The sequence below is a fragment of the Talpa occidentalis genome, unplaced genomic scaffold (genome assembly GCF_014898055.3).
Source record: "Talpa occidentalis isolate TD23 unplaced genomic scaffold, MPIMG_talOcc4v2.1 talOcc4.12, whole genome shotgun sequence".
NCBI classification, from domain to species: domain Eukaryota; kingdom Metazoa; phylum Chordata; class Mammalia; order Eulipotyphla; family Talpidae; genus Talpa; species Talpa occidentalis.
In genome coordinates this window covers 20,606,106-20,630,632 of record NW_023601212.1, presented here as the reverse complement: position 1 = coordinate 20,630,632, position 24,527 = coordinate 20,606,106, and the positions used below count along the sequence as shown (strand labels likewise).

Sequence of the window (24,527 nt, the reverse complement as noted above, 5' to 3'; positions counted from 1 at the left end):
GAAATAGTCTTCTCTGTGACTTCCAGATTGACCTCAGGAGGGTGTTTGTAGCTCAGCGATCAAAGAGTTGTTAATTTTACACGCATACCACATTAACACACATTTTAAATGGTCTCATTAGTTTTTCTGCTGATATCCAGCTTTGAAAATATTGCTTTGACTGCTGAGCCCCTGCGGACATGAGCTCTCATTAGTTTTAGGGATAACACCCCCACTCACCCATAAATCTAGGACAGCTGCCATTTGGGCTTTCTCTGTGATTCAAATGGTCCATGAGAATGGAGAAGAGGTAAGTCAGAAACCACTATTTTGATGTCTGTTTGGGATGAAGTTGGATAGGGCAACACAACCATATAAATGCAGAGAGAGAGGTAGGTGGATAGGTAAAAAGAATCAGGTGTCATGGTGGACCACAAGCTTGAGAGCAGACAGCCGTACAACTCAACTCAAGTGACAGCGTGGGTTATAGTAAGCATGTGAGTATCTGTCCCTTCTGCTCAGCCCAGCTAATCCCCCAAAGATGAACTATTAGACAAAATAGGGACTCAGTACATCTTACAATTTCAGAGGAGATTTGATTTAAGACCAAGTTCAGGGAAAATCTTTACTACAATCCTCTTAGAAATGAAAAACCAAGACTCTACTTTCAGGGATCATTTCTATAGTTCCTGACTAGTGATGCAAACCAAAATGTTACCCCATTTTTATCATTTAATCTCTCCAGTCTTCAGAACCTTCACTTCTTAGAGATTTCGTTTAAAATAAAGGTTTAAAATGACTCCTAATTGTTGTGCCCAAGTCGACCAGTGCAGCCCCCAAGGACACAGACAACCGATGCAAGGGCACAAAGGAGTTTATTACGGGCTCGAGACCGGGCCCTCGACACGCACCGATGCAACGGCAGAGGTCGAGAGCCCCGAACAGAGGAAGCAGGGGTATCTTATAGGGTCGCGAGTGGCGCGAATTTTGCAAGAAGCTGGCAATTACTCATTGGCTACTACAAAGGCATTTTGGCGCGCGCGGTTACAGTTTCAAACTGATTGGGCAGTTAGAGATGCGGTCCCATTTATGGACAGGACTGCCCTCATTGGCGGCTAGGGTGGTCTGCTTTTTCGTCACCAAGTGGAGTGAGGGTTGTGACTGCTGAAACTATCTCCGGAATGCGGCTGGACAAGGACTAACATACCAAGGTGGAGGATATACAAAATGGCGAAACCTCAGCTAAGCTTGGTTCCACACTAATGCCTTCATTGTGGAGATACCTAATGTGTGCAGTACTGTCTGAGTCCCTTTTAAAGAAAAAAGCTGGTGGAGGTGCTTTCCCCAAAGCACACAAGAAGACTCCACTGCTCTGGGGTGTTCTCTGCTGCCTGTGATCAGACACCGGCAGTGGCTTGGCTGGTGGTTAGCATGCTCTTTCTCTGACACTTGCTTTTGGCCATCCAGACATCCAGGAGCACCCCAGACCACACATTTATGATTCTTCCATCAGCCAAAGTATAGCTTAGCTATGACTGCCCGCCCCGAAAACTGTCATCCATTTCTCTTTGGGGCTGGTGCTTAGAAATAGTGACTGGCTCCTTCTGATGGGGCATGTGTGATGCTGGTTGAGGACACAAAACTGCGTGTCAAAATCCCTGGGGCGGGGGTCCAGTGGACTATGGTGGAAGACCCTGGGGACCTTAGTGGCAACATACATCTGAAAGGTGTGATCCTATACCTCTAAGTCATATACAGTGTTATAAACCAATGTTAGCACAATAAAAGATAAAATAAAGAAATAATAATAAATTACGAGTATATTTTTTAAAAAAAGCAGGGCTCCAGTCACAACGGAGGAGATTAAAGGTCATTTTGCAACTGAGCCACAGCTGTCATTCATAAACAGGAACACTTGGCTGACCAGCATGCCTCCCGTGGGCAGATGGCTGGGCAAACACTGGTTGTGGGTCAACAGCAAACTCAGTCCTAGTGAACCTCAGTTGTGGGACCTTCAGCAGGAAGCCCTCAAGTTTTTGGTTGAGAACAAAAATTAAACCAGTTTTAAAGGTCCTTTGCACAGGCAGTTTCCCATGTGGGCTGTCGTTGAACCCTGACAGCAGCTCTGTGAGGTCCTGGTTATGCCCATCTATGCTTATATGAGGAAACTGAGCATTTAGAGGTGAAATGAGCTATTGCCTTGGGTCACATGGTGTTTGCACTAAGCAACAGGCTCAGGATTCAAGTTGGATTTGCTGAGAAGAAACTCAAATTTTCTAGGGAGACCAGGGGAGAATCTGACCCGTGGTGACCACTCTGCTCACTCAGTGCTCACTGAGAAGCTGGACCTCTGTAGTTTTATTAACTGTTGTTCACTATACTCTGTCCTTCGATGTTTTCCCTGACGTGTTTAATCATGTAAACAAAGGGAGTCATTCATAGCATTTGAACCTGTTTTTTTGAGATAATATGTCTCAAAATACATCAATGTCTTTAGTATGTCCTTATCATGAAAAATTTAGAAATATAAAAAAATAAGAGAAGAAATTACCAGTCCTTTATAATCCTGCCATCATCAACATTCTGGTCTCCTTTCAATTATATGCATATAGCCACATGGCAAAATACAAATTAGATGATAAATAAAATCTTGCTGACTCCTATTTTCCCTTTCAATCTTATATAATAAGCATTCCCTATATAATTAAATATTCTTTGAAAATAATATTTCAAAAGCTTTGAACAGGTTGTAGGACATGGTGAAGCTTAACAAATAGTAGTTATTATTTATTACACAATATTCTAGGAAAGGAAAGGACTCACATTTATTTTACCTTTCTGATTTTGATGAACATTTAGGTTCTCACATTTCCACCATTGTTCAAACAATGGTGCCAAGAATTTTATATAATTTCTGAATATGAAATTAAGTCTAAGTGTCTCATGAACTTCTTATGATAGATCCTGGGTAAGGTATGATAGATCCTGGGTCAAAACTTAGGCAATTCTTAGCTTTTTATATTAAATACATATTGTCTAACTGGTTTCCCAGAAAGAGCTTAATAAAGGTTTAAAATGGTTAAATGCTGACAGGGGTGTAGGAGAGGGTCTCTTTCCTCTCGCACTTGAACTTGGGTGATAGTCTGACTTTGGTGAGCAGGGCCCTATTTAAAAACAGCCCGAGCCAGAACTCCTTTCTCAGGGGAACCAGACCCCCCATTTTGGTAGCCTAGGCTACAAGGGCCTTCACTTTACTATACACCTCAGTCTTGTCCCCGTGGGTGAAGCCTTTATCTCTATATCTGTTGCCACTCTGGGCTGTCCCTTGCATTCAAAATGAGGCTCCTATCTTTCCCAAAAATGGGGTGGGTGGAGGGAGAGGAAAGGGGAGAGCCAAGGAGAGCCAGCTCTGGGATTTGTGCCAGAGCTTGAAGATTAAATCCTTCATTCACCAAGAATGAAACTGGTAACATAAAGGTGTGGGCTGGAGCAGGGAGCGTGACTGGAGAGAAGGTGAAGTTCAAGGATGCTCTTGATTTTAGTCCCCACATCACTCATCACTTTGTTCTTAAATAAAGAAGCCTGGGACACAGTACAAAAATTAAAAAGTAATACAATAAAAATAAAAGCAGCCTAAATGGACCCACGTGCTTCCTGTCCATGGAGGGACTGCAAAGGAAGGTGAGTTTTGGGAAGTTGGTCCTGAGACCATGGCAATGAGATCTGGGAACTTCCCCTCCAGGTAAACAGCTCTGAGTCATCACCCTTCTGCCCTAGGCTGGCACTCGTTATGTATTCCCCAGAACCCCTGTTTGTAGGATGTCCGTCCCATTGCTAATTACTTGTTTATCATCCACCCACCCTGGCAGGCTGTCAGCTCCATGACCCAGGTCTCTTTCATCACGTAGGGCTCAGCACCAGACTGGCACTCAGTATTTGTGAATGAAAGAATCGCAGTCACCCATAAACGTGCCCTAAATGAAGAGTTTTGAGCTGAATCATCCTCTCGTGGCTGCGTGTGTGTTTAAAAATGGAAATGTATTTTTTCTATATGACTGAACAAAAAAAAGCAAGTTAGCAGAACGTTATGTACTTTATGATCTGAGATTTGCAAAAGAGAAGAAGTAAGACAGAGAGAGAGAGAGGCAGTGAGAGGTGGAGAGATCACAAGAGAGGAGGGAGACCCAGAGAAAGACGACACCCTGAAAGAGTAGCTGTGGTCAGAACAGGGTGCTGATTTTTTTCTATTTTTGCATTTGATTGTATTTTCCCAAAATGCTGTCATGTATGTGAATTTGGAATCTTTCATTAACATGATTATCAGATCTCAAATACTTTTGAAAACTGTGTCACATTATGGCAACTGACAAATTAAATGTCACCTTATTTACAGAGAGCCTTTCAGCAGCTGGAGTTACCTTATTTATGTGCCCTCCTTTCTTCTCTAGGCTGCAATTTTTATTTTGCCTTGAAGAATCAGAGTGAAGAGGAGAAAGGAAAACTCACAAAGCTCCTAGCAATCTAGAGGCTGATTTTCTCCAAGCCAGCAAATATCTTTGGCAAGGTGAGGAATGATCTTACTGAATGAAGAGGTGATCTCAGGTCAGCATTAAATAGATGTGTTGCTTTTCCCAGAGTTGGCTGAAAAGATCAGGTGACTTCCTCTACCACCAGAAGTTATAATTCGAAGATGAACAGAATTTCCTCACAGCTTCACAGGCCTCTGCTCCTATTCCCCCAAGCCCTGGTCCCACTGCCTTCTCTCCTCTCCAGGGAGCAGCAGGTACAGACCCAGTCTCCTGGGGGGAATGCAGAGATGCCTTTTACATGGAGAGTGTGGGTACAAAAGGGGCATGTGGAGGGGAATCAGGGGGCGGGGGAGATGGGAGAGTGCAGGGACTCTCTAGGGAGGGCTCCCTTGGGAGCAGCATCCAAAAAGGGGAGACTCCACAGCCTCTGTCCCTGAGGGGCTTATAATCTCACTGAGGCTTCCTTTACTGCTTGAGAATTTCCCTTTTTCCACGCCTCAGCCACCCACATAGAGTTATAGGAAGATCCTATGACTATAAACACATAGTCTCTGGAAATACATGATCTGGAACTTTCTGAAATCAGATAGCAGTAAATGTACAATTCTTTTCATCAGGCATGTGTTAAAGCACATGTTTCTCTTTTTGTTTAAATTCCCAGGCATTTTTGAATTAAATGCAGTACTTTAACTACAAGGACCATCTGATCCACAATGTGTTTGCCCTTCCCCCCTGCTCCTAGTGTTTATTGTTTTAGTTACTTGGTTTTTTTCCCCTGCGGTTTTGGGTTGCAACTCACCTCACAAACCATTGTAATCCACTTTGAAAGCCCTTGAAGCTAAAATATGCATAAATTCACCCTTTAAATCATTGATTCTATGGGGCAAGTTAAGGGTAAGCTGCTGTAACAAAGGGTATAGCCCCTCCCTTTCTTACATGTGCTTCCAACATGAGGGATTCCTTGGGAAGCCAGATTCCCCAGTCTTGACCTGCTGTCTACTGAGGTGATGTCATTACTTGACCCCTGGAGGGTTATAGGCAAGACTGTATTTCAGGTGATGGGAAAACAGAGAAATGCCAGCGCAGCCTGCGTAACTTTTTTTTAAATTAATACATTTTACTTTTAGAGCAATTTTAGGTTTACAGCAAAATCAAGCAGAAGGAGGAAGCAAAAATTCATGCCAGTGGCCTCAGTTTTTCAATGGACCAGGAGGCAAGGCCATGTGCTAAGAGAGGTATTGGGGCTTAGGGAGAAAGTGAAGGTTTGATGTGAACAACAGGCAGAGGAGGAGAGGAGGCGCTACCCAAGGACACAGTGATCACACCAAGTTGCCTGCTTAGAGACAACTGGAGGATCTTGCAGAGGGGTTGATAATGAAAGCAGTGAGGAATGAGGTGGGCTTTGAAGTACCCTTGGCAATGAGGGCCCCAGAGCAAGGGAAAGGGAAGCAGTAATCAGCAGAGTGAGATTGCTTAGTTACTCAGTTCTAAAACGATGACTGATATTTGGACAACACTCTACTTAATAAGACATACTTGGGGCCTCCCTGGTGGCGCAAGGGGTTAAGATGCAAACTCTGAAGCTATCCACAGCCACTGCAGCACGAGTTCGATCCCCGGCCAGGGAGCTACCCACAAGGTGCAGCAGACCTCTCCTGACTCACCCACTGCTCCCCTCAGCAGTGTATTTCAGTACATCTGCCTATTCTGTTCCCCACTCTGTCTCTGGTGAATCCTCTCACCCCTGAACCTCTGGCCTATACCCCACTTCTTCTAAGCATAAATAAATAAATCTTTAAAAAAAAAAACATACTTCATTTTGCAGAAATGTTTTGCAGACGTACTTCATTTGGTTCTCAAAGCAGCTCTATTAGGTATAAGTCATTATTTACCCATCCTCATGTGACTGACAGAAATGGCGACCAACTCAAGGTTAGACAAGTGGCAAAGGCAGAATTTAAAATTAAATATTTGGTCTCCAGGCTTCATGCAGATATGATTTGATATTAAAATTCATTGATAAACCAAGTTAGGAATAAAAATATACAGCTTGGGCTGATTTTTCCAGGAGTGACTATGAATCCCCCTATTTGTTCTCTACTTGTGACCGCAAATAAAAATGGGTCCCCACAGTGAGGCTTCTATCAAGGCTAGTGTTGATTTTACCTGGTGAAGCAGCCACACAGCCCCTGCTGGTTCATTCCTCTGTCCTTCTGTTCTGTTGCCCTCTTGTCCAGGGCATCTACCGCAGAGTTATCTCCTGTATTTAAAAAGAAACGACAGGCCCCAGCTGAAGTCACACTGGGCCCACCAAGATTTAACAGCTAACCTAGTTGCAGTTTCAGCCTCTCCCCAAAGTGGAATCTTTTTTTTTTTTTTTAAGATTTATTTATTTATTTATACAAGCACTGGGTACAGTCAGAAGCACTGGAGGGTGAGAGAATTCAGCAGAGCCAGAGCAGGAAACAGAACAGGCAGAAGGACCAAAGTACACTGCTGAGGGGAGCAGCGGGCGGCAGGAGAGGTCTGCGCGCCATGTGGGACCCTCACCCGGTGGCCGGGGATCGAACCAGCGCTGCAGAGGCTGCAGGCAGCTTCACAACCCAGCACTCAACCGCAGCGCCACCAGGGAGGCCCCCAAAGTGGAATCCTAAGTCAATCCATCTGGAGCTCCTTTAGTCAGGGAGTGAGGTTACCTGTGTCTTAAGCCCGTAACCTCAGGTAAGGGAAGGTGACTGTGCCTGAATTAATCTTCCTTTTCTTTTACTAACAACATTGTCCCACCACCTTTCTCACTATTAAACCTTCCATCTTGTAAAACTCCTCGCAGAACCGAATTTCTATTTTCTAGATGGGATGTGGCCTGATTCATGAATCATTTAATAAAGTTAATTGGATCTCTAAATTTATTTGGATGAATTTTGTTTTTCAACCCCTGGCTTAAGTCCTATGTCTTTCAAAACTCAATAACCACCTTTGTCCTTGCAGTCTGAGCCAGTGTCCTACCAATGCCAATTGCTCTCCCTACTTGTACCCTGGGCGCTTCCTGTAGTCAATCACATTGGAATAGTTGCCTGTGCACATCTCCCTCACTAGACTAAGAGCTCCTGGAGGGCAGGAACTATTCTTTGGGTCTCTTCGTATCACCATATGAAGAGCCCAGCACAAGGTTTGGTGCAAAGACCAGTCCATAACACACAACTTTGGGAAGTGAACCTTTGGGATGACGCTCAGCAAAAACCATGAAGAGCATGAGTTACTGCATCACACAATCTCCTTCTTCCCCCTGAAACTTGCTTTCCCCCTTTAAAGGTCTACTATTTTAATATATTCAGAAATTGACCACTTTCAGCCACCATTACAACCACTTTCCTGGAGCAAGAGCCTCCTAACTGCTATCCCTATTCTAGAATCTCCAGGGTACAGCCTATTCCCACACAGCCCCAGGGTGTGCCTGTCACAAAGAATGACAGGGGAAGTCATCCATTGCTCAATAGCCTACACTGGCCCCCACTGGCTCAAGGTCAAAGGCATAATCCTTACAAATCATGGCAGTGCTCTCTGTGATCTGGACGCCATCCCTGCCATGCTTTCCTACATCATACATACCCTGGACCCACACCAGCATCCTCACTGCTTATTAAGGCACCAGGCCCACTCCCACCTCCAAATCTTGCTCTGCCATTCCCTTTCCTGGAATTCTCCTTCCGCTCTCTACCTTCCTCCTGGGGCTATTTTACTCAGGTGTGTCCTTCTCAGGCAGGCATCATCCTGTTCACCCTTTGAAACATAACAACTTCCTCCTCCTGCATCTGATATATCCCATCCTTCTCTCTGCTCTATTTTTCGACTTAGCACTCTACACTGACAAGAATATTATGTTTTGCTTACTTGTTATTTTCTGCTTCTTGCAGGAGAGTGGCCATTTAGAAATGTTTAGTTCATTTCCTCCGGACCCAGAATGGCATCAGGCACAGAGTAGGCACTCCATGAATATTTGTTGAGTTCTGATTTAAGACTGACCTCTTACCTCCTGCTTAAAAATAGAGAGATCTCAAAATGCCTTTTATGCAGTCATTTAGTTTCTTTAATTAAGGTATAGTCTTTTCAAAAGCAGAGACTTGGTTTACATTTCCCACCTGTTAATGAATTTGACGTGATGGTTATTACCTATCCACTGTCCCTTCCAACTTCACTATGCATTGATCGACTCTTTGTCCCTCCCAGGCCTCTGGGTTTTCCTTTCTATTCCCGCTACTCCTCCTGTTGCCTTATCTCAAGAAAATCTCATCACTCCTGGAGAAATTCTTCCTTTCCACTGCTTCTGCTGATTTAATCTTTGCTTTTTAATCAGCTATAAGGAGGAAGGGGTGGGAGTGGGGAATGTGCTCAGCCCATCATACATCATTTTATGGAAGAAAAAGCCTGACATTTTCATTGGCAAATAAATCCTGGAGCTCTGGGACTGAAAAGGACCTCAGAGGTCAGCTCATCTATCTTCACACCTCTGGGCAGTTCTGTATTGAAAAACCATCCCCCCAATGCAACTGTCTAGCTTTTTTTATCTGTCTATTCTCTAAGGAAGATACTTCCCTGACCTCCTTTGATAAGACATTTTAGTATCTTAATGGAAAATATGACATTATTACTAAAGCACTTGCTGTGTGGTACAGTTATAGAATCAGAGCACCAATGTATTCCTCTGGGATTCTAGGCAGATTGGGCTTGGAGGCCAGACCAACCTGGACTTGAAATTTGAATTCACCACTAACCAACTGGGTGACCTTGTGCAAGTTAACTCCAAAAAGGAGCTATAAATTTCTAAGGACTTTATAGGCATGTATATATGTAAGTATTAAATGTATATACTCAATAAATATGAAAGTACAAATATTCAATAAATGTTTCTTCTCTTTCCTCTTTCTTCTATTTCTCCCCCAGCCCACCCAGATGCATTTCATGTCTAATAAACCATCTAAATCTTCATTATAGAATTTTCAAGTCCAAGAGACTCTTCCAGCTTGATGATCCCCCAAACTTCTGTGAGGCATACCTCCAAATCAAATATAGTTAACTTAAAAAATAGAGGCTATGGGGATTGAGTAGGCATCTCAGCTCCAAATGCTTCAGTTTTGAGAATTGGGCATTTGACTGTAAAATGGGTGTAAAATCTCTGCTCCCCATGGGTTTAAGCAATGATAAATGAGATTAAGGATTCAGCATGGTGCCCTGAAACATAATATGTGCTTAACATATGATAACAATGATAGCAATAATAGCTAATATTTAATATGTATTGTCCATTCAATGCATCTCAAGCATTAAGATATTCATTTAATATCTTTGATATTTATACAATCAAGGTAATGGAGCAGGACATTGTCACTTTCATTGTCCTTACTATGATCACATTTGAAAGACCCATGGAGAATGATGATTGAGTTACCTTCTCTCAAAGGAGCTATTATTTGCTCTTAAAGTAAGTGAAGTGTTTCTAAGTCTATCCAAGTGGTTGATGTTCACTTTGCTAAAGAGAAGGGGTGAAAGGGGTCAGCAGGGAGCAATAGGAGGAGCCAATCCCTGGCCCCAGTACAAGGCTGTTGCATTCACCCAGGATGTCTCAGGCCTAGAACCGAGCAGGCTGCCCCTCCTTCGCACAGCAGTGCCTTAGGTGAGAGGGACAGCAGTACGAGGCGAGGCGTAGAACTTTGGGGCACAGTTACTCAGATTCCGTGGTTTGTGAATACACCTCCCTTTGAAAGAGGGATGTGTGATAATTTGCAAAACCACTCTAGCAGGTGAAACTGACTTAACTAAATAAGCTTGATTTGAGCCTAACAAGTTTTCTAAAGGTGTTGTAAAAGTGCTCTACTGATAGTTCTTTTTTAATTATGGAAAAGTTTATAACAACTGTTTCAAAAACATTAAAGAAAACTGAGCAAGAGAAAAAGCTGGAGACTACAACTATGTTATAATTCATCATAAAAGAGAAAATTTGCTACCTATTAAGGTGCCCCCAACTGCCGAATATCCAGATGATTCCTGACACAAAGAAGTCTGAGGTGTAATCTTTTTCTACACTAAAAGGTGGAGATGGACCATTTAGAAATAATAATGCAATTCTAGTTACCAACTAAGGTCGTCAAGCCCGAAATGTCCTTCCATAAATTGTTATGCTCTGCTGAAACTCTCAATTTGCTTTAATAACATATCAATTTTTAAGTGGTGAAATATGTAGGTAGGTGAATTCTGAGAGCACTTTTGAATAGGTTCCTGAAACACTCATGGATGCAAAAAGGATAGGATCAAATTTCTTGGACAGTGCCACTACCACTCACTTCCCAAGCTCCTGACACAGTGGTTTTCTTTTATTTGTTTAGCTCTTGAAGTCATACCAGGGACATTCCAGTCTCAGAAACTCTCACCTGTAGTTTTCTCTTTATGGGACAATTTCTCTAGTCTCCTTCCTTGATAGCTGACCCCCCATCCTTTAGGCTCAGGGTTCAATTGTTCTTAAGAGGGTAACCACATTTGGAATGTAGACTGGCCCAGCCAGTATGGGAAATAGTATTTTGAGACATCAAAATTTTTAAAATAGATCTGCCTTATGATTTAGCAATCCCACTTCTAGATAGCTACCCAAAGAATGCAAAGACACTGCTTTGAAGGGATGTACACATTCTCATGTTCATTGCAGCATTATTAACAACAGTCAGTTATGGAGACAACTTAAGTATTCAACAATGGATGAGTAGATAAAGATGTGGGGTATATACACAATAGAATACTACTCAGCTATAAGAAAAGATGCCGTTTGTGACAACATGGATGAAACTGAAGTCATTATGCTAAGCAAAATAAGTCAGCAGGAGAAAGACAAATACCAGATGATTTCACTCATGTGTAGAATATTATAAAACAGCAACAAAGAAACAACAAAACTAAGCCAAAACAAACCCTGGAAATTTGACTATAGAGTCAAGGTTATCAGAGAGAGAGAAATGAGGGTTAGGGAGCAAAGTGGGAAGGACCCCAATGGACTATGGTGGAGGATTATGGGTGCTTTCATGGTGGGTGTGGTGCGGTAACATATATCTGAAGAGGTGTGATCCTATACCCCTAAATCATATATGATATTGTAACCAACATTACTTCAATAAAAAATAATTTAATTTTCTAAATAAAACATTTGACCACGTTGTCTAAAGCAGATTCCCTTCACCATGTCTCCACCTTGCACTGGGCTGGTTGTTGTTCCCTGATTCCCATCACTTTATTTTTTTTAAAAGATTTATTTATTTATGCATAGAAGAGCTGGGGTACAGGCCAGAGATGCAGGGGGTGAGAGGATCCACCAGAGACAGAGTAGAGAACATAACAGGCAGATTGACTCAAATACACTGCTGAGGGGAGCAGCAGGCGAGTCAGGAGAGGCCAGCTGCGCCATGTGGGTTGCTCCCCGGCCAGCCAGGGAGGTACAAAATTTCACTATTACTTTTTAATTTATCACACGTTTGTGGAAAACATATTGGGGCCAAAGTTCTTTCTTAGTTGTGTTCCTAGATCTATGTTGGACATTCATGCAACCTATATAGCTAAAGATGGGTGGCATTTGACCTTGAGTTATTCAAGGCCCAGGGAAAGATTATCAAAATGTATTACTCTGGGTCTCCCTGGTGGCGCAAGGGGTTAAGACGCAGCACTATGAGGCTCTCCACAGCCACTGCAGTGTGAGTTCAATCTCCGGCCAGGAAGGTGACCCACATATGCAGCAGACCTCTCCTGTCTCCCCGGGGCTCCCCTCGGCAGTGGATTTCAGTCGAGCTGCCTGAACTACTCTATTTCTGGTGAATCCTCTTACCCTGGCACCTCTAGCCTGTACCCCAGTTCTTGTATGCATAAATAAATAAATCTAAAAAAAAATGTATTTCTCAAGTAAACACAGTTTGGTTTAAGTCTCATCTCTATTTCAGTCGTCAGGGACAGGATTCTTTTTACCATTTAAAAGAGAAACCAGAGGCCTCCCTGGTGGCCGAGGTATTACATCTCAGTGCTACCACTGCTAAGGCCTGAGGCCTCCCTGGTGTATTACATCTCAGTGCTACCACTGGCCTGAGGGCAGCTAACCCACATGGTGCAGCAGACCTCTCCTGTCTCACCTGCTGCTCCCCTCAGTAGTGCATTTCAGTTAGTCTGCCTGTTCAGTTCCCCACTCTCTCTCTGGTGAATCCTCTCACCCCTTGCATCTCTGGCCTATACCTCAGTTCTTCTACACAAAAATAAACAAACAAACAAACAAATAAATAAATAAAATAAAAGAGAAATGAAATGCCCTCTTTTGAGCCTTCTGGATCTATAACAGCAATTTCTTTTATAGCACGGGGACCAAAAATCATAGCCCCTCTCTTATAAAATTGTGAAAGGTAAAGATAAACCTCAGACTCTGAATAACAACTAGATTGAGAACCTGCTATCTGCAGGCACTATGATTATGCTATAATAATACTTGGCATTATTATCCTCATTTTACTAACGACGAAAATGATGCCCATAGATATTAAATAACTTTTCCATGTTTACAAACTTAGCAAGAGGCTGGATCCAAAGCCAAATCTGAACAATGCCAAAACTCATCTATTTAACCCTTACGACAAATGCAGAGTCCAATTGTGAGTGGCAGGTCAGCGCCTACACCCTGCAGAACCAGGTTCAGGCGTCCTAGGAATCAAGGGAAAAGAGCTATCCACATGGTTCTCGTTTCTGGAAATTCATCACAATACACACAAAACATCCCTAACATGCACCAAAAGCAAGGACAAGTCTGATGTTTCTGAGTAATAAAGCACATGCAACACAGGGGAACAGGATTATTGGAATTGGCAGGGTTGATGGGGAAGGTTTTCAAGAAGATAAAGGAGTCTGTTAGATTTTCATCAGGGTGGAAAAAGAAGGACACATAAGAGCATGGCTTTCTTGGTGTTCATGCCGGGCCCCTTCAACACAGTAAGCTCTACAGTCTTTGGGCTCTGGCCTGAAATGGAGTCTGGATGGATGAAAGGGATCGTAAGCTATTGCCTGGCCTATCACATGGCTTACAACCAATACTGGCCCGTGGGGTGCATGATTCCTGCAAATTGTTACAAGATTTTTTTTTTTTTAAGAATTATTTATTTATGCATACAAGAGCTGGGGTACAGGCCAGAAGTGTGGGGGATGAGAGGATTCACCAGAGACAAGTGGGGAGCAGAACAGGCAGACTGAAATACACTGCAGAAGGGAGCAGCAGGTGAGTCAGGAGAGGTCTGCTGAGCCATGTGGGTAGCTCCCTGGCCAGCCAGGGATTAAACTTGTGCTGCAGTGGCTACGGACAGCTTCACAGGTTGTGTCTTAACCCCTTGCGCCACCAGGGAGGCCCATGTTGTAAGATTTCTGAGGAAGCAGAGTGGTGACTTCCAGGAAGAGAATGAATCTCTGTTTCCTCTTTGTTTTTGTGAACAACTTGCTCCAATGTGACAAAGGGACAGGACACTGATGTCAATATTCCTGGTAATTTCACTGGAGTAGGACCCAAGGGAGGGTGGATTCCAAGATTGTTGCAGGAAATCTGGTCCTTACAATTTCTTTAAAATGGGCAGGGGAACTTCTGTGTCATTGTGTAACTGTGGGTTCAAATTAATAGTCCAAGCTTGCTACAGTGGACAGTTAATAAGAGTGACTCTTTTGCAGGGGGGATCCCCAAGGAGCTAAGATCTGAAGCAGTATTAAAGCAATGAGTTGGGGGAACTTTCTCGTCTATGTACCTGGGTTAATAATAGAGAAAACTGCAGTTTCAGTTATAACAAAAGGATCTTCAGTTCCTGTGGAGGAGAAGCCATCCTAATACTTTCTAAGCCCTTGAGGTCAAGGGCTTCCTCCTCTCAAAATTGATAACACACAAAAGATCTCAGCTTCAGGCAGGCACATTAAATCTTCATGATTCAGAACACTGGGTTCTGCATAATGACATTAAGACAAGGAAACAGGGGCCTCCCTGGTGTCACAAGGGGTTAAGCACCACACTAGGAAGAAATCTGAAACCTCTGCAGCACGAGTTCGAGTTCGATCCCTGCCGGCCAGGGAGCAACCCACATGGTGCAGCAGACCTCTCCTGACTCGCCCGCTGCTCCCCTCAGCAGTGTATTTCAGTCAGTCTGCCTGTTCTGTTACCCACTCTGTCTCTGGTGATTCCGCTCACTTCCCCCCCCCCCCACATCTCTGGCCTGTACCCCAGCTCTTGTATGCATAAATAAATAAATTTAAAAAAAAAGACAAGGAAACAAATTAGTGTTACCGCCCCATGTCCTCGCCCCCTGCCCAAGGGTAGACTATGTATAAAGAAAAGTGAGATTCATTTATTCTGTTTCTTCAAACTAATTTCTTCACACTTCATTGACTCTATTTGTGTATATTCTTATTAGACCATGCTGTGAAATTTAGTAGGCACTTAAATTGGATATCAAGAAAGCAATTGCTTATTGCCAGTATTTAATATGAGCATCTAATTAAGTTCAAGTTATTGTGTTAATTGTCATCTAGTTCTGTAAAGTTTATTAAGCTATCTGATTTTCACATAATTCTAGTACAATTAGTGATTATGTATTCACTCCACTGCTCAGATTAAAAAAAAATTAAATCTGAATGTGTAAGGTGAATTGTTGGAATTCACCTAATCATCAGATTTGGTCATAAAATGTTTATTAGAGTAAGATATACAATTTTATTTTGTTTATTATTTCTGGTTATAGGTTTATTTAACACAAAACAATCTCCAGCTTTACCAAGATGGCTGACCACGTCTGTGACCAAAGCTGCCTGTAAACTGGAATTGGTTGTTACCCCAGTGCCAACCTTGGTTCTCCTATTGACAACAGGGTGCACCGCATGTGCTCTGTGAGTGTACGTGTCAGCTTCCCCTCCAGACCTTTTTTTTTTTTAAAGATTCATTTATTTATGCATATAAGAGCTGGGGTACAGGCCAAAGGTGTAGGGGGTGAAAGGATTCACCAGAGACAGAGTGGGGAACAGAACAGGCAGATTGACTGAAAATACACTGCTGAGGGGAGCAGCAGGTGAGTCAGGAAAGGTCTGCGGTGCCATGCGGGTTGCTCCCTGGCTGTCTGGGGAATTGAACTCATGCTGCAGAGGCTGCGGAGGCTGCGGACAGCTTCACGGGTTGCATCTTAATCCCCGCCCAACCGCCTGCATCACCAGGGAGGCCCTCCTCCAGACCTTTAGTGATGGCGTGCCAGTCTCAGGATGGCTGTCGTGCGGGGTGCTGGGCACCATCTCAGGAGGCAGTGGGAGGTAGGTAATCACAGAGATACTGGATACCCTCATTGGTAAAATACTTACAGAAATGTCTCCAGGCAAAGTGTTCATTCATATAGCTTCGTGATTTGAGAGACTGCATAGTCTTCATGATACAAAGATTGGGCACATTCTCACCTGCCAGTTGGGTGTTTCAACATGTGGACATCCTTCTTGGCCACTCTCACTCCCTCCTTAAAAAGGAATTCAGACATGGCAATTCAGTTCTTCTTGGGCATCAACACCGAGGCAGCTGCTGTGCCATGTGGATTAGCTCCCTGGCCGGGGATCAAACTCAGGCTGTAGTGGTGATAGCACTGAGACTTAATCCCTAGGCCACCAGGGAGGTGGTGTATATAATATATAATATATTATAATATATTTTATTATTATATTATCTAATAATAATATTTTTATCTGTATATATTTTTATCCAACATATTAAGAGTGTTCACTTTTTCAGCCTCATGATAGTTTTTAAAATTGACTCTTCATAAGGATTTAAAGTTTCACAATGGGTTTGTAGAAAAAGGTATTCACTTTCTGTATCCTTTTTCCTTCACAAGGAAAATGAATCTCCAGGCTGCAGCACTCTCAATTCTTGCCACAAAACCCACAAACCGGGGTGTGCTCTCATTCTTTTCTCCTCTCCTATGACTCTGGAAGCGAATTCCTCACTCCCACCCAAAGCTGCTGTCTCTCTCGTACTCTGAATCTCAGCCTCTGCAGCTTTCTCAATAATCTCCATCTGGACTTCCTTCAATCCCTTCCACTCAATCTGTCACTCCCTCCAGTATTTAAATATCCTCCAAATTTCTCATATTTATACCACATGCCCCCACCTCTTTTTAAAAATTTTATTAACATTGGTTTAGAGCATCATATCGATTCAGCATTATAATTTTACTCCGGTATACAGTACATCACGTCCACCATCATAAGTCTAGTTTCCATCCACTGCCATTCACTGAATCTCCTTTGCCTGTTTCATCCATCCCAACCCACTTTCCTCTGGCAACCATCGATCTGTTTTCTGTATGTAAGCGTTTTGTCTGTTTGCTTTCTCTCTTTATAGCCCACGAGTGAAATCATACCATACTTGGCTTTCTGTGTCTGACTTATTTCATTTAACATAATATTCTCTAGGTCCATCCATGTTATTGCAAATGGTAAGACTTCTTCTTTTTTTTTTTTGAAGATTTATTTTATTTACTTATGCATATAAGAACTGAGGGTCCAGGCCAGAGGTGCGGGGCTGGAGGAGTGTGTGAGAGGATTCACCAGAGACAGACAGGGAAGCAGAACAGGTGGATCTACTGAAATACACTGCCGAGGGGAGCAGCGGGCGAGACAGGAGAGGTCAGCTAAGCCATATGTGGGTTAGCCCCCTGGCCTGGGATTGAATTCATGCCACAGTGGCTAGCGATAGCTTGATAGCACTGAGACTTAACCCCTGTGCCACCAGAGAGGCCCTTCATCTTTTTTTAAAATATATAGCTGAGTAGTATTCTATTCCATGCCCTATGTTCTTTATCCATTCATCTACTCAGGGGCACTTAGGTTGTTTCCAGCCCTTGGCTGTTGTAAATGATTCTGCAATGAACATGGGGTGCATGTATCTTTTCATATAATGTGTTTTCAAGTTCTTTGAATAAATACCCAGAAGTAGAATAGCTCAATCATATGGTATTTCTATTCTTAATTTTTGGAGACATGTCACTGCTTTCCATAGTGTTTGTACCAATTTACATTCCCATCAACAGTTTAGGAGAATACTCTTTTTTTCTACTTCCTTGTCACTTGTATTTTTTCTTGTCTTTTTGATAACCATTTTAACTGGTGTGAGGTGATATCTTATTGTGGTTTGGGCTTGCATTTCCCTAATAATAAGAGCTGATGAGCATGTTTTCATGTGCCTGTTGGTCATCTGTGTGTCTTCTTTACAGAAACATCTATTCAGGTATTCTGTTCACTTATTAATGAGATTGTTTGTTTAGCCATTTGAGGTCTTTGTGCATTTTAGGTATTAATCTTGCCAGATGTATAATCTGAAAATATCTCCTCCCATTCTAGATTGCTTTTTCATTTTGGGGATGGTTTTTTCTTTCTCTCTGGAGCTTTTGAGTTTGATATATTCCCATTTGTTCATTTTTGGTTTTGTTTCTCTTGCTGTTAGTATTGAATCCACAGGCTTTGCTGTCAAGTGGCTTACTGCCTATGTCTCCTTTTATATGGTTTATGGGTTCAGGTCTTAAACTCAAATCTTTAATTCATTTGAATTATTTTTGGTGTATGGTATAAGAAGAGAGTCTACTTTCATCCTTTTGCATACAGTTGTCCAGTTTTCCTAACACCATGTACCAAAAACACTTTCATCTTTCCATGTATGTTGTTGGCTCCTTTGTTCTAAATTAGTGGTAGATATTTCTTTTTTTTTAAAGATTTATTTATTTATGCATATAAGAACCGGGGTACAGGCCAGATTCACAGGAGGGTGAGAGGATTAGAGACAGAGCGGGGAACAGAACAGGCAGACTGACGAAATACACTGCTGAGAGGAGCAGCAGGCACAACAGGAGAGGTCTGCTGCCCCATGTGGGACCCTCACCGGCCTGCTGGGATCAAACCAGTGCTGCAGAGGCTGAAGACAGCTTCACAGCGCTGCTCTCAACCACCTGTGCCACCAGGGGAGGCCCTCTGTGGTAGATATTTCTTTCTACCTAGAACCCCTTTCTATTGGTTCATGCACCTGTCACTTTCAGATCTCAGCTTAGGCATTGCATCTTTATGGGAGAACTCTCCTCATCCCTAGACTAATTTAGATCTTGCTGACTTATGATCCCACAGTATTTCTGTCCCTTTCCTGTGAAGATATTCACTATACTTTATTGATACTCCAATTTAATTATTTATTGCTCTATTTCACCTCTGAGTCCAATGCCCAGCATACACCAGGTGCTCAAAACTACTAGTTGAATGAACTAATTTAGCTAAATGATAATAACCTTAGCTGAACTGTCATATTGAGAATTTTCATATCCCTGCAGCAACATGGTTCTTGTGTGTTCTCCCATTTGCTAATCAATTGACATTTCCTACAACAACATGTTCATTTAAAAAATTAGGCTCTTTTATGAAATCATGGAGGGAAATGCTGCAACAAGACAGCTGTGTTCCTCTTCTGCTGTAGAATAGTGAGTGTGAGTTTAATTGAATAGGTGTTTAACATCTGATTCAAATAACCCCTCACTTTGTTTTCCATTTTGAGTCACTGAATAGTTTCTACATATACTCTTCAAATTGCTTGGAGTATTATCATTAATAGCTGATCATGAAAACATTATCTCTTAAACACTTTCAAATATTTACTATATCCCTGAATATGGCTTTATTTACACTTAGACGTAAGTTTTTCCAAAAGAGGGGGAAAGGCAGTGATCTCTAATAGAAAAATAGGATCAAATATGCAGATACTAATTTCATTGAAAACAAAAAACTTTTTTATGTAATTAAAAAAACCACAACTTTTCAGATATCTCCTGAGTGAGACATAAGTCATGGAAATGGAATCTTCCTGGGGCTGGTGGGGGTATTACATCTGCATAAATGTTTTCTTACAGGTTTTTAGGCATTTTGCAAATATTTCTGCCTGATCTGTTCTCCCTCTATATCAGGACCCAAAATGCTGGCAAATCTGAATGAAAACTAACAAAATGTCGCATGAGAATTCAGAGACAACATTTAATAAGCCATCAAAATGTAGAGAGCTCCAAGAATGACATATTCTATGGGGAAGGGAGGTGCGTGCAGTGCAATCTTGGATTTTATTTGGGGCTTGTTGTTTTGCATATTTTGCTGTTATTGTTGAGCCTGAAATAACAGGTCTGGAATTGGAGATTTAAACAGCATTAAAAGGAACATAAAGGCGGGGGGAGGGAGTTACATTAGTGCCGGGCTGGTTGAAAAGCAAGATTTTCTAAAGACAAGGGAGGGACTAGATGACCTTTCCAGAGACCTCCAGTCTGATGATTTTATGATTCCATGCACGTCCTCAGTCTAGACGAATTGTGGATGCCACTACTTTTATTGCTATAACATGAGAAAAAGTATAACTGCTCCACCTACAGTCTGATCCTAGAAAATACTCAGCCTCAGCCAGGACAAACAAAATAAACACAATAGGGGAGAAAAATGCAGTTTCCTAGTCTACAACAAGGAATATCTCTCCTCAAACACGCCTGCCCAAATCTATTTACTTTCACTCCAGTCTTTCAAAGCGACAACTTCCCCAGTTATCAGTATTCACTCAATTATTTAATGGCTGATAGTAAGATGAGTTCATGAGAAAAAGAAGAGATAAAAAATTTGGCTCTTCCTTGATAGAGAACAAAGACCTTTGAGAAACAGACACCTGGACAGGTAAGTTAGCTGTACAGGGCTCTACAGTGACTCATGGCAAATGTTAGGTGTTCTGATAACCTAAGACTATACTTTCAAGATTGAGCCAATATTGAAGTGTTGTCATCAAACGCTGTAGCCCATTTTTTTTTCTCCTTTTATTCAGATCCAGGTACTCACACCTCAACCTGAACATACCTTGTCCCCATGGCCTCCTCACCTTTGTTCCTTCTGTCTTTATATACTTTCTTCCATTTCTAACTTGCCAAATCTTACCAGATTTTATGGTGGCCTCTTATTCTTTATCTAACCTACCAAAGGCCCACCCTGAGTGCACTTTGCTCAGTCCCCCATGATGGAGGACAAGAATAGAAAAAAAAAAACTGAAAAGGAGGTGCACCACAAGGCCAGAAACCTGGCTCACAATGAGGTGGGGGTGGAAGAGATTAACATAGCCATTGACACAACTATGTAAATCAAGATCCTCAGGCACAGATGACACAGGCCAGAGGGGTGTGTGTGTGTGTGAGGGGGGTGGGGTGTGAGAGGATTCACCAGAGACAGAGTGGGGAACAGAACAGGCAGACTGACTGAAATACACTGCTGAGGGGAGCAGTGGGCGAGTCAGGAGAGGTCTGCCGCGCCATGTAGGTAGCTCCCTGGCCGGCAAGGGATTGAACTCATGCTGCAGAGGCTGCGGACAGCTTCATAGGTTGTGTCTTAACCCCTTGTGCCATTAGGGAGGCCCAAACCTGCTCTTTAAATGTAACTAATGTCTCTGTCTCGTAGAGAAACTTGCCTGGGAAACACGCCGCTTGTCACTCTGATGAAACCTTTCCCAGAGCGAACCCAAGGACCCTGCGCTCCAAACCCACTGACTCCAAAAACCACAACACCCCACATGCCTCATCCTTCTTCATTCAGGTCTCTGCTCAAATATTACCTCCTCAGACAGAGCTTCCTCAATGACCTTATCTAAAACAGCATCCTATGAGTTCTTCTTTCATTATTTTTTAATGTCAATTAAATATTTTTCTTAAGCTTTTTTTTAATAAATCTTTTTATTTATTTATGCATACAAGAGCTGGGGTACAGGGCAGAGATGCAGGGGGTGAGATGATTCACCAGAGACAGAGTGGGGAGCAGAAAAGGCAGAGTGACTGAAATACACTCTTGAGGGGAGCAGAGGATGAGACAGGAGTGGTCTGCTGCACCATGTGGTTTGCTCCCTGGCCAGTCAGGATCGAACTCGTGCTGCAGAGACTGCAGATTGCTTCATAGTGCGTTGCTTAACCCCTTGCGCCACCAGGGAGGCCCATATTTCTTAAACTTTTATCTTCAAAAATAATACCTATTCTGTTACTCAGCATTCAAAAAAGATAAACACATGCAATTTGCAGCAACATGGATGGCGCTGGAAGGGATCATGCTCAGTGAAATAAGCCAAAAAGAAAAAGAAAAATACCGGATGGTCTCACTCATAGCAGGAATCTAGAAAACTTAAATAAGGGACCAGGAAAATGAATAACTATAAGAAAGTGAAAATCAAAATCAACAAAAAACTATGAACCAGAGACACTTTTTGGGGGGTGGGGGGTGGGAGGGGAGGGATTGGGGTCAGAATGGGGGGGTTGCAATTGTATGGGGAATATAAAAATAAAATTTATTATTTAAAAAAAAATAATACCTATTCTGTACCGTCTAGGAAGCACAAGCCCTTCATAATCTGCTGGGGTCAGCACCCATGCCAGACTCTCAGTGGGATCTTTACTGTACCCCACCTAATGGGTTCAGGATGAAATTCTTGAGAAAGATGAAGCCAGGGAGAGAGAAGAAATACTCCCACACTCAAAGCTTTGAGTCCTCATTCTCGGTTGTAAGCAGGTTATGAGACTGGGCCCAGCTAGGTGTTTCCTCATCTGTGCGTACCTAGTTTCTAATCACTATTCAAGTAGCTGGAAATTTGGCACCCAAAGGGAATGGGACTTTCTGTGCCATCTTTTAATCCAGAAGTCTCATTAGCAAATTCCTTGGTTTCCTAGGATGGAACACTTTGAACAACAGGGTCTTTAAAAATGTATTATTAAATGTTTTATTACTCTACAACTCCAGTACCACAATAATGTTTACAACTGGAGCCACACTGCATGATGTTATTAGCAGAGTTGCATTAGAGGGAATCAGAACCCCTGCTTTAATGATATTTTATCTTTCTTTTAATTTTCTCAAGAGTTATAGTCCAGCCTAAGAATGTAACAGTGAATAATTTACTTTTTGGACTTGTCTCTTCTTCTGTAAATAAAGGGTTTAACTCATGATCACTAATGTCCTCTAAAGGTCCACCATTTTGTGATTACACAACAGCATCTAGAAGAAGGGTTAAGATGTTTGTCATTCACCCTTGTGTATGAATTAATCATAGGTGCTTTCACTTAAAGAAATAGACTGATAGTAATGAGCACTGGACAGAGGTTGATGGCACCTTAGAGAAGTAAAAGAAATGACAAAGGGCTTTGGTTAGCAGATTTAGAATGAATAGAGATGATAACAACCACTCTGATGAGTGCTAAGCATTCAGCTATTGATATAGTTGCTTTGTAAAAATTATATCAGTTCAACTTATATTACAGCAGTGTATCATAGTGCCCAACCAAAGAGTGTGAAAATAAACAGATCTGACTAAGTCCTGAGTTCAAACCCAAACTTTGCCATACATTTGCTATGATTTTGGACATTATTTTAGCCTTTTTCTGTCTCTGATTCATTTATCTGTAAGGCATACAATTGGCCTCATATGTTTTAGGGTAAGATTAAATGAGATAAGACATGTAAAGAGCTCTGTACAGGTATTGCACAAAATAATTAATAGTGTTACCTATTTAAAATACTGAAAAAGCTGAATTCCTAAATTATAGAGGAAAAATCAATATCTGAACCAATTATTAGTTTTATGCCAAATTTGCCTACTAAACAGCTTTCTCTTCTTAAGGAAGAGGTTCAATAAGTTCAGGGTCCCCAATTTCATCAAAACATACCTAAATAACTGTGATATTGTGATTTATGGTTAAGTATCTATTTGGTCTCTATTCCATTTTTTGGCACAGAGCTTCTGAAGCACCAAGTGAGGAAAGCAGAAAAGGTGTCTTTTATTATGTTATTGAGGTGACTTTTGGATGACACCTAAGACTGGGGCCTGGTTGCCAAAACAATCAACTATGTGATTACAGGGATGGAATTTTCAATCCTATCACCTGATTGCTCCTAGAGGAGAAGGGCTGGAAGTAAAATCAATCACCAATGACAATGGTTTGATCAGCCATAGCTATAATAAAGCCTCCGTAAGATCCCCAAAGGAGAGGGTTTGAGGTGCTTCCAGGTGGAGAAAACAGAATGTTTCTACATCCCACCATGCTGGCCCCAAACTCCATGAGGACAGAAGTTCCTTTGTTCAGATCTTCATTATATTTATCTCTTCCTCTGGCTGTTGATATATATCCTTCAATATCTTTTGTAATAAATGGTTGATCTAGTGAGTAAACAGATTTTCTCAATTCTGTAAGTTTCTCTAGGAAATTAATGGAACCCAAGAAAAGAATCTTGGGAATCTGATGCATAACCAACAGGTCAGAATTACAGGTAACAACCTGGACTTGGTCTCTAAGGTCCACTCTAGCAAATTAATCAAAGGAGAGGGTCATGGGACCCTCCAATTTGTAAAGGGTCCATGACAAACACATGAAAATCTGGGCTTCGATTGACATCTGATGTGGCAACCTATCTCCTGGGACTGAGCACTTAAGCTGTGGAATCTGATGCTATCTCTGGGTACCTTTGGAATTGAACAATCGTAGGACACCCAGCTGTCCAGAAATGGCTTGCTGGTGTGGGGAACCCCCCAACACACATAGGCATTGGGATGCATAACCCCTTTCATAAACCTATCCCAATTTCAGAGTCTTCTTCCCAACCAACAACTTGTCATAGCAGATATCTCTACAGACAGGTTGTTGAAAAGGCAAAATGTTTGTCACCCCGGGTTGACTCAACAGCAGTGCCTAGTAGTGATTCAGAGAATGAAAAGGACTGACAACCACACCTTCCCTCCAGCTGTGGAATAGACTTGAATTTTGTCAAAGAATTTGCCAAGCACTCCACTCACCCATATTGTCTGCTCGAAGCTCTTTCTCTTAAAAGAAGAGTAGGCACACCAAGGGATTGAGCTCCTTGGAGGATGAAGCAAAACGATAAAGCAAGTTCAGGTACACAGACCTGGCT

At 42.2% G+C, this 24,527-nt stretch overlaps 1 pseudogene; it reads left to right on the top strand.

The window, feature by feature from the left end:
- The first annotated feature begins 634 nt into the window (after window positions 1–634).
- Window positions 635–732, top strand: LOC119242497 (small nucleolar RNA U3; annotated as a pseudogene).
- The last annotated feature ends 23,795 nt before the right edge of the window (window positions 733–24,527 follow it).